Here is a 9,762-nt window from a genome sequence, read left to right as displayed (position 1 = left end):
GAATGATCAATCATTTATCTACAAATCACTGAATTTTGTTCAAAAGCAGAGCATCATGGTTCCATCAAGCCATGAGAGCCTTATTAAATAGCTCTCTCTTCAGAAGAGAAGTCATTTTGTCTACATGTTGCTTGGACTGGTGTGTGGAGGGCAGAGAGAAAGGACCGGCAGAATTTTATTCCATGTCCCTCTCTCTGAGTTAGGGAAGATGGTTCCTGGCTCGTTGTACTCAGTAAATGTAAAAGCATGTCCCTCTGAAGTTGAAATAACGTGAACTGTTGTGAATTCCAGTAATGCAGCTGTCTTTCATTGTCCTGTTCAGTTTTATGTAACTACCTAAATTAATAATTTGCATCGAGTAAGTTACATCAAGTGAACATTTGCCATTTATATCCACCATCTTTTAGTTTAGACTAATAACTATTAACATTCCTTATTAAACACGCAAATCTGAAGAAAAAGAATAATATCTGAAAACCAGTACATTGATCTGTTTTCATTCATTGTTTTTCAAAATGTTTTGAGAAGATCTCAGGCTTAGATTTGGCACTGGCCAACCTCTGTACCCAAAACTGACTTAAACCAACTGAAAAAGGCAGAAGCAGAGATCTGACATTGAGGTATTCTACAGGGCAGGATTATTCATTTAGCCCAGGAAAATTGAGCCAAGAAGTCCAGACCATTCCAAAAGGAATGTTGCCTAGATGCTCTCCTGTTGTCTTATTGAATAGTGTTGAGTTCAGGCTCGACTATATCACGGAGAAATCCTACTTTGTGCAATGCCCCCTGCTGTTTTTAATCAGTGCAGCTTTTTTCTTTTTTTTTCTTTTTTTTTTTTTTAAGGGATGGGTCCAAAAACACTCGTGTCTGTGCAACAATGTTTTTGCAGTCAATTCTTTTCAAGAGACACCTTCAAGGTCAAGGCTGCTATCACCTTCACTGACTTGCATCTTTTTAGATTTTGATTAATTCTCTGAACTGCAGGCTCTACATACACTGTTCTCACAGCTCTCTGTACGGTTAGGGTACTGTGAGTTCCAGTGTGAGTAGACACATTTGTCCTTGTGCTTGATGTGCTATGAGCAGAGCGCCGCCCTCTGAGTTAGAAACATTTTGTGTCAGAAACTGTCACTCTGTGGCTCATTTACGGTGATGCGATTTGACAGTGTATGCCAAAGTAAGAAGGTTGTATACAAATAAACGAGGATTTTGCTGCTTCAGCAAGCCTTGTTTGCTTTCCTTTCTCACAGAGAGAGAGAGAGAGAGAGAAAGAGAGAGAGAGAGAGAGAGAGCTGAGAGCTGAGTCAGAAAACTGGGCAGGCAGTGTAGGCCTAATCCATCTTCCAGTCAGGATAACACAGAAACCTACACCCACACACAAATCTACCACACCATAAATGTGGAAATGTATGAGTAATTCGTGCATTAAGTTAATACAGTTGAAGCCATGAATGAAATGAGAACGGTTGCTCAAGTAAACTGCTATTTTGTCCAAGAACAAGAGTAATTGCACAAAACAGTGTATAACATACCATTGGAAAGAGTTAAGCAGTATTTCTTGAGGGAAGGATGTGTAATGAAGGGTTATTTGGTCCTCCCTGGTCATTGTCCTGCTGCAGCCACTTAACTGGTTGTCAACTCCAATCCTACAGTGTAACTGGTGAGACAAAGAGACGGTAACAAACACCTGCTATGGGGTAAAGAGGGAATATGAAAAAGCGACAAGCTAGAATAAGATGGCTGTGTTTCCCTAAATTAATTCACCAGTCAGGCATTCACACCTCATGGTGAGAGAGAGAAAGAAAGAGAGAGAAAGGGAAACAGAGAAAAAGGCTAAAAATAATACAGGCAGTGAGATCCCAAACACGCAGCTCACTTGTTTATTTATTGCTTTACCTCAGAATCAAGCACCTGTTCAGTTGTTCTGCTAGAGGAGCCTTACAAAGAATGGTTTTGGGGGAAAGAAAACCAATATTTGAATGCTTCTTACATAATTTAGAGTGGTGTCTTCATGCCACAGACACACGCACACGCACACGCACACGCACACACACACACACACACACACACACACACACACACGTAGTTTCGTATCACACATCACTGCCAGAAAGATCAATTTCAGTCTGACTGCTATGACCAAGCCCTTCACTGGGGGATTACCTCAGTAATTGTATTGGTGAACGGGCCTGTGTTTTATTGCCAGGCAGTCATTGCAGTTAACACGGAAGCTAGACATTCGTCAAAATATGACACTTATCCTGAGCAAAAGACAAGCAGTAAATATATACGTATGAAATATAATGTATATTTGTTCAGGCTCCAAAGGGTCTTCATGCTTCGTGCTTGGCCAGGCTTTTATAATACAGTGTCACCTCTACAAGATTGAAAGTGATTGGCATTTTCCCTTTGGACTGCATGTAGTTTTTCAAAATACTTTAACTCCATCATTCTGAAAGAGGCAACAAGGCTAATATTGCTGTTGATATACTGAAATGACATGTTAAAGTGTTAAATTCAATTCTGCTGATAATTTTGTGGCAGCATATATAGACAGAACACATGTATGAAATTTCTATTCAACTAAGCTTTGTTTATCCTTTTGAGTTAATGCTGGACATCCATCCTGGACATCCATCATGCACACCCATTACAGATCAGATGGGTCAAATAAGCTTCATTAGGAACTAAACAACAAACATCTCACACTACAATCAGTGTGAGAACAGCTCTTTTCAGTTTCCCCAAACATAACGCACAATGCATAGTGAATCTCAAAATTTGAGTGAAACTACTTATCATGCGATTTACAAATTTTCCACTGAAGAGTTAACACATGGAACGTGTGCGTGGAGCAGACGTTTTAATATGTGTGAGAATTGATTGGGAAGATAAAGAGCAGCATGTGCTTATGAGGAAAGACCCTGAGGGGCCTGTCCTTCGTTACCTTCACACAGGGGAGATATGGATTTCTCCGTCTCTTCTCCAGCAAGGTTCACAGGTCTCAGATATATCTCAGCTTTAATAAGTTCTTGTACTCCATCAGTTAATGATGTGCCCCATTCCCCTAGCTAATTCCTTTCTCTATCTCCCTGTAATCAGTGGAAGAATATACACACACGCAAGACCGTCTCAGTGACAGGACGTCAGTTCAAGTTAAAGCAAAAATAAAAGGCAGCAATGATGCTGGTTCAGACTGTGACTGGATCACTGCGTGTTGAGGATTAAAGTCCATTACTGAAGTTTTGACAGAGAATTTTTTTTGCTGTATAATTAGCAAGCCACCTGTGTCAAAGTCCTGTCTCCTTGAGCTGAACCATCCTTTGACAGTCTACCACCAGAGAGTTGGTGTGTTTGCATCTTGAGCTTGAGTGGTTCTCTGCTACTGTGCCTTTAAGGAAGACATTCACTCCTGTGTTCATTTCGAGACATTGGCCCTCTCACTACATAAAAATTACAAGTCACTACGTCTAAAAATGAGCAAATGGAAATGGAAATAAAATGAAATTCACAAACAACAAAACAAATAAATGCAATGTTGGATTTCCACACCGTATCTTAAGAGGAAATCACACTTCAGCGAGCAACAAAGTTTATGTTCTGCATTGAGCTTAAGGCCCTTACGCTTATACACACCCGTGCACACACACACACACACACACACACACACACACACACACACACACACACACAGTGAGAGAAAGAGTCATACAGATCTTCATGGCGTGTGTTTGTTGTTGAGAGCTTGCTGAAGGCGAACAGAGCAGCAGGCTGTCACTGCGTTTGTCAGTGTTGGTAATCATAAAAACCATCCCTGATGTTTAAAAAGCATGCAGTGGAAGCCTGCTTGTTTGTGATTGCATTGGGCCATGCATTGATTGCATCGACCCCCTTGGTTTCTCCGACTGCCTTTTAAAAAGGCTCTCTGCATCCTCTGGCTTGGTCTCCTATCTTCTTCCCTTCCCAGTTTCACTCATTACTGTATTACGCAGACAGGGCCAGCTCTGAATGACTGCCAACAGACTGTTATTATTATTTTTTTCAAGGCAGAAAGGAAGAGCTGGAAAAGTGACAATATTTCTTTTTGTTCATTTTTTACCTACAAAGATGATATCTGTTGATATTACTGATGCCCATCATTTTTAATCAGCACATATATCAAACTTATCCAATCACTCCATTTAGCTACAAAGATCTGTAATTTTAGAGCAGGACAGTAGGCAGAGAAATATGGCAGAGATATAAACTTAAAACATCAGAAGACTGCACGACTGCCAAGACATCATTGTAGAATGCTGTTGGTTGAACTATGTCCTTTTCTTGGCAGACTAGGCATTCAGATTTTGTTCTTATTCCATTTCAGAGTTTATAGCATTTTGGATAGTTTTTGAACACTGTGTCATTGTTCATTCTAGTCTTCTAAATTCTGTCTGTAGAATTACAGGAGTTTTGTAGGATTGTAGGAATTTATATTCAAGTCTACCTTGCAAATCCCTTCTGTTTCAAACTAAAAAATCCAGCAAAGGGATGATGTCTCTCCCACTTATAATCATGAGAAACAATTTTGACAAGTATCTTTTGCATAATTATCAGCAGGTTGTCACACGGCCCAATTAAAAGAGATGCTCGGGTGTTTTTTATGTGTCAGAATGAATGTGTGGGTCTTAGCAGAAAGTATCACATTAAAAACACTATAGAGACCATTCATGCTTCATAACACGAACTCCAGCTTCCCCTCATTCAACCACATGCCTTCAGAATTATGATGCATGGTAACAGTTGCTATGCAGAGAAATGCTTACCAAAATAAGTATATTAATAATGAAAAAAAATACATCCACCACAGCACACTCTTTAATGTTGATTTAAATTCCCTCAATATGTATCTGACCTTGCCTGAAAAGCTCTACACACTACAAATATTTGACATTTCTAATACAGATCTTGACATTAGGAATGTGTGTGTGTGTGTGTGTGTGTGTGTGTTTTGTTCCTCTGTGCTGCTGTCTGCTCTGAATAGATAGTTGTGTTGATAAAGCTGAAATGTGACTGGTATGTGTACAGAGTGATCTTAAGAGAAGAGAGAATTTTCTAAAATGGCAAAGAAATAAAGTGAAGCACCGTGCTGGAATATTCAATCTTCTTATTACATGTAGTGAATTGGGTCTTGAATACAGAAAACATGGTCCCGTAAGGCCCTGTGAACGAGGACTAGGTCTACAAAGGAAATCACACCAATCTGTTTCCCAAAAAAACACTGTGGTCATGTGCTGTGCTACACTCAATGTGCTATGCTTTCATTGTTCCATGAAAGCATTTAGTTACTGGAATGATTATTGTTTTTACATCTGAATTTCTATTCTTTCTGAGGCTTGAAAGGATAAAAAAAATAGCACAAAAAAAAGAAGCAAAATAGTGATAGCATTTTCACGGGGTTTGTGCAGCAGTGTGTAGACACTGCTCCTGTCACCAATGCTGAGATCACTGAATTTAACATCAACAGGATTCACCTTCTCTTCTGCTTCTGGACCCTTAGCTGTCCTTCATTGCTTTTTCAAGAGAGAACAAACTTGCAATCACTTGAACTTGATTTCTGGGAGTTATAATGTAAGGGTACAAACAAAAGGGTTGTGTAGCTGACTGCCCGTTTTGTTCTGTGTAATGGTGAAAGTGATGACTGTAAGTCTCTTCACTGCTTTGGAACTGCAGTCTGAGCCTTCCAGATGAGACAAGATACATTCATTAGTCTATGACCAGCTGGGGCCTTTAGTGTCGCTTCTGCTCCTGATCTAAATCTCACCTTATTGAACTGAACTCAGAAAAGCAATAAACTGCATCCTGTTCCAGAGAGACCAGGGCTACTGAAGTTAGACAGTATGCCAATAATAAAGAATCGAGTGTGAGGCAAATAGAATTATAGCATCTGAGGCGAGTTTAGCGCCAATGTTAACTCAACACGTCTGCCAAGCTCCCTAACAACTCTTACTGATCTCATGTTTTGAGAATGAAAGTGTGAGAGAGAGAGAGAGAGAGAGAGAGAGAGAGAGAGAGAGAGAGGGAGAGAGAGGGAGAGAGAGAGAGAGAGAGAGAGAGAGAGAGAGGAAGAGAGAGATCAGACATAATTATTATTGACATATCTCCTCATTCTCACTGTACTGTGGGTCCCCATTCATAGCTCACTAATTACAAAACTTCTTCAGCTTCTCCATCAAAGGCCAAGAACAAGAGGAACTATACCGTCCTGTCTTCGACTGATAACACAATGCCCTTTTTATACTACTGAAAGCAAGCAAACTGAAAGAAGTAGACAGGGTGTGCATGTTTTAGTGTCCAATAAATAGGCCCCACTCACAGTCCAGTACGCGACCTTATTACTGGAATCTACACCTCAAACCTCTGCTGTTTCATCTTAGCAGTATTTCATTAAATGAGATTATTGTCCTATGATTTACTTCATCTGATATGACAAAAAGAAAGATTAAAAGTATTTGATTTGTTCTGATAATGAAGGAGAAAGCATCAAGAAAATAATAAAAGTTAGCCTTTCAGAAACGGAACCAGAAAATAGTTAAGACAAAGAAGAGAGCTGATCATTGTTTCCTGAAGAACATTTATTAAAGATCTTTGAGAAGGACGCTATCATCAATGAAAATGATCATTTTCTTCTGAGAAGATGTCCTTTGTTTCACACTATGATCTGTTCTCTACAACCCCTCTCTTTCTATCTTTTTTGGTGGAATTTACTCTGTCATGTACATGTCCATGACAATTTCATGATTTCATGATTCATTTAATCTCAGAGGGTAAGATTAAATAATAAGAGCTGGGTTTACAAACTCAGACTGGGTCCTTTGAATAAAAGAGCTGAGACTAATTGTCCTATATTTCAGCAAGTCATTGCTACTGAGAATTTTGCCTGTCAATATAATCATTAACAACACATGCTTCTCCAGTGTTCATTTACCTACTTATTGAGTCCTATACTCATTTATTGGAGCAGCTACCAAACACACACACACACACACACACACACACACACACACATGCACACACACACACACACAAACAATACTATGCGAAAATCCCAATGCATTTCAGTAGGAAATGCAGACAGCTAATTTGTTTGGGAAAATGGACTTAAATGAATGGTTTATGGAAATATGCACAACAGCAGTTGTGTTCAAGGCATTGATCATTTCGTTTATGGCCAAGGAGACATTTTTAATTGGAAAATTTCACCGCCTAATAGGTTCACAAAGACTGCTGACTTTTCCTCTTTAAGTCACCTTTACCTCTGCTCTGGGAGGCAGTAAAATACTGCAACGAAATATCGATCTTTAAGATTTACTGAAATGCCATTCAGCATGAGAGTTTGTTTTCACTTTAACATTTAAACACACCCTTCAGTAGCTCCCCCAGGCAATGTCTTCTACAGTATCTCTTTTTAGGTTGTTCCAGTGAAAAATAGAACATTATTATTTTCTAATTCACTACCAGGAGAAATTCAGTTCTCTTTTATATCTTACATAGCTTCATGATGGAAAATCAATCGATGCATGTACACAAAATATAAGCAGAAACTAAAGCACAGTTTGAAAAAAATGGGTTTTGGAACCCAAGGGCTTCTTTTTTTTTGGCTGATGTAAGGAGTTCGTCTGTACAGCAGAAGTCTGTGTTTGTTTTGCCCAATGCCCTGTTTTACTCCCTCACTCAGTAAGGATTTATGTGACTAAGATGGACATTTCATCACAGACTCACCACGGGCTGACCGCCATTCATCTCTCCTCTGCTCAGCCAACAGCCATAAGAGCAATTCTGAGAGGAACTGTTGGCCAGAAATCACATGAATCACAGCCAAAACCAATCACTATCTCAAAGCCACGATACAGACAGAAAATCACCCAAAACACTGCTCACCCAGAACATACATAAAACAGACTGTGCCTTGCAATCTACGTTTGGGTTATTTTGTTCTACTCTGAAGTTCTAGAAATGAGCAGAGATCCAGTTCAACTGGAAGCATAAAAAGCAGTAAATGGCCATTGGTTCACAATGAATGAAATTAGTTGAATCAAACTGAATGAAATCAAAAAGAACTTTATTAACCTGAATTTCATCTAAATGAGCAGTACTGAATTGATCTGTACCGAAACAAAGCGTGGCCCGGTCTGCATAGCCTTGGCAAAGGCCGTGATGAAGAGTTCTCTGCAGGCCTGTTCTTGGTTAATCTTGAGTGCGTTGCCTGAGCTTCATAATAGCTCTGTTTACACCACTTCAGCCTGCTACACTGATTAAAACCTGTTCTACCAATGATGATTCATATGCCTGCTCATTGTGTCCTGATGATGGTGCTGCAACAATACATGCATTGGTCAAAAAAAGTTGCTTTTTTCCCAATTGTAGCTTCACTTGGATATTCTGTACTGTGCTGTTGCTTCCACAATGTTAAGGGGGAAAAAAAAGTAACAGAAATTTGAAAGGTGTTGTGCCTAAAGAGTGCTGTTTCATAGTACAAATTGATCTCACTCAGTACAGATAAATAAATAAATAAATAAATAAACCCTAATCAAAAGTCTTTCACATGGTTTATCCAGACCACCAATAGCATTTCAACATGCCTTTCACATTTAATTATAGTTTCATAGACGATCTATATTTGTACAGAAAGAAGCCCCCCCCCCCCCCCATCTCAGTTTTTACTTGTTTTAAACCATTGTATTTCCTTAAACGCAGGTTGAGTTATAAACCATCCTGGTTTCTTTAAGTCAGGAATACTAATTCCATCATATTGCTAGAAGATTCTGTGTCACTCTCCATAAATCTCATTAACAGTATGTAACACAAAATGACACACTGTCATGTAATACAACATCATAATTCATTACATGAGTTTACACAACACCACAACACAAGAAAGTCTTATTTAAACTGATTAAAATTGGTTAATAGAAACATTTTGGATCAATATTCTTATCACTTCTCTCTCAGTGCTCAAAAATCTTGTTTAAAAAAGCTCACATCTAAGTTTGTTTTTCAAAAGTGCAATCTCTAAATTTGAGGGGGCAGAATGCATCACTTGTCCACTAACTGGTGGAAGGAAATCTCTTTGTAAAACAATAATTCTCCTGTTATGAAAGTAATGACTGTGTTGTTATTAAGAAAAGAATCAAGATTTTGTTGTAACACATAGCTGCTCGAGACTCAGGAGTTGGATGTTCTGGAGAAATCTCCAGTTAATAGTTTTTATTGTTTGTTGTTTTTTTTTTTAAGAAAACTTACACACAAAACCCAAATATGAACATGCACAATGTTAATATACAAGATGAGCTGAGAGCTTTTCAATATGAAAACTTTTTCGAAATAAACTGTTCATCTCACAGAGATGAAAATCATTGTTATTAATACAGCAGTATCAAAACAAAGATCAAGTGTTCTCTGATTTTTCTGGAAGCTGTGACTCATTGTCCCAGATACTGAAGCTCATTTTAACTATTTAACCAGTTTTTAAAAATCAAACAAAGTCATTTTTGTCATGTTACCATTCTTCATGATCTGAAACATTTTATCCATTGTGGTATGACCTCTGTACATTAATGTAAGCTCTCTACATTTAATCCATTGCTTACAGAGTGCATATTAGGTCAAGGTATTTGGAATACCTCATTGGAAATGAGGTATTGGAATATGGGTTTATTTTTTTCCATTTGAATATTTTCAAATATGTAAGAGAATTTGGGGAATCGGTCTACATAGAGTCCTAGT

Source organism: Chanos chanos, chromosome 3 (genome assembly GCF_902362185.1).
Source record: "Chanos chanos chromosome 3, fChaCha1.1, whole genome shotgun sequence".
Taxonomy (NCBI): Eukaryota; Metazoa; Chordata; class Actinopteri; order Gonorynchiformes; family Chanidae; genus Chanos; species Chanos chanos.
Note: the sequence above shows the minus strand (reverse complement) of the source record.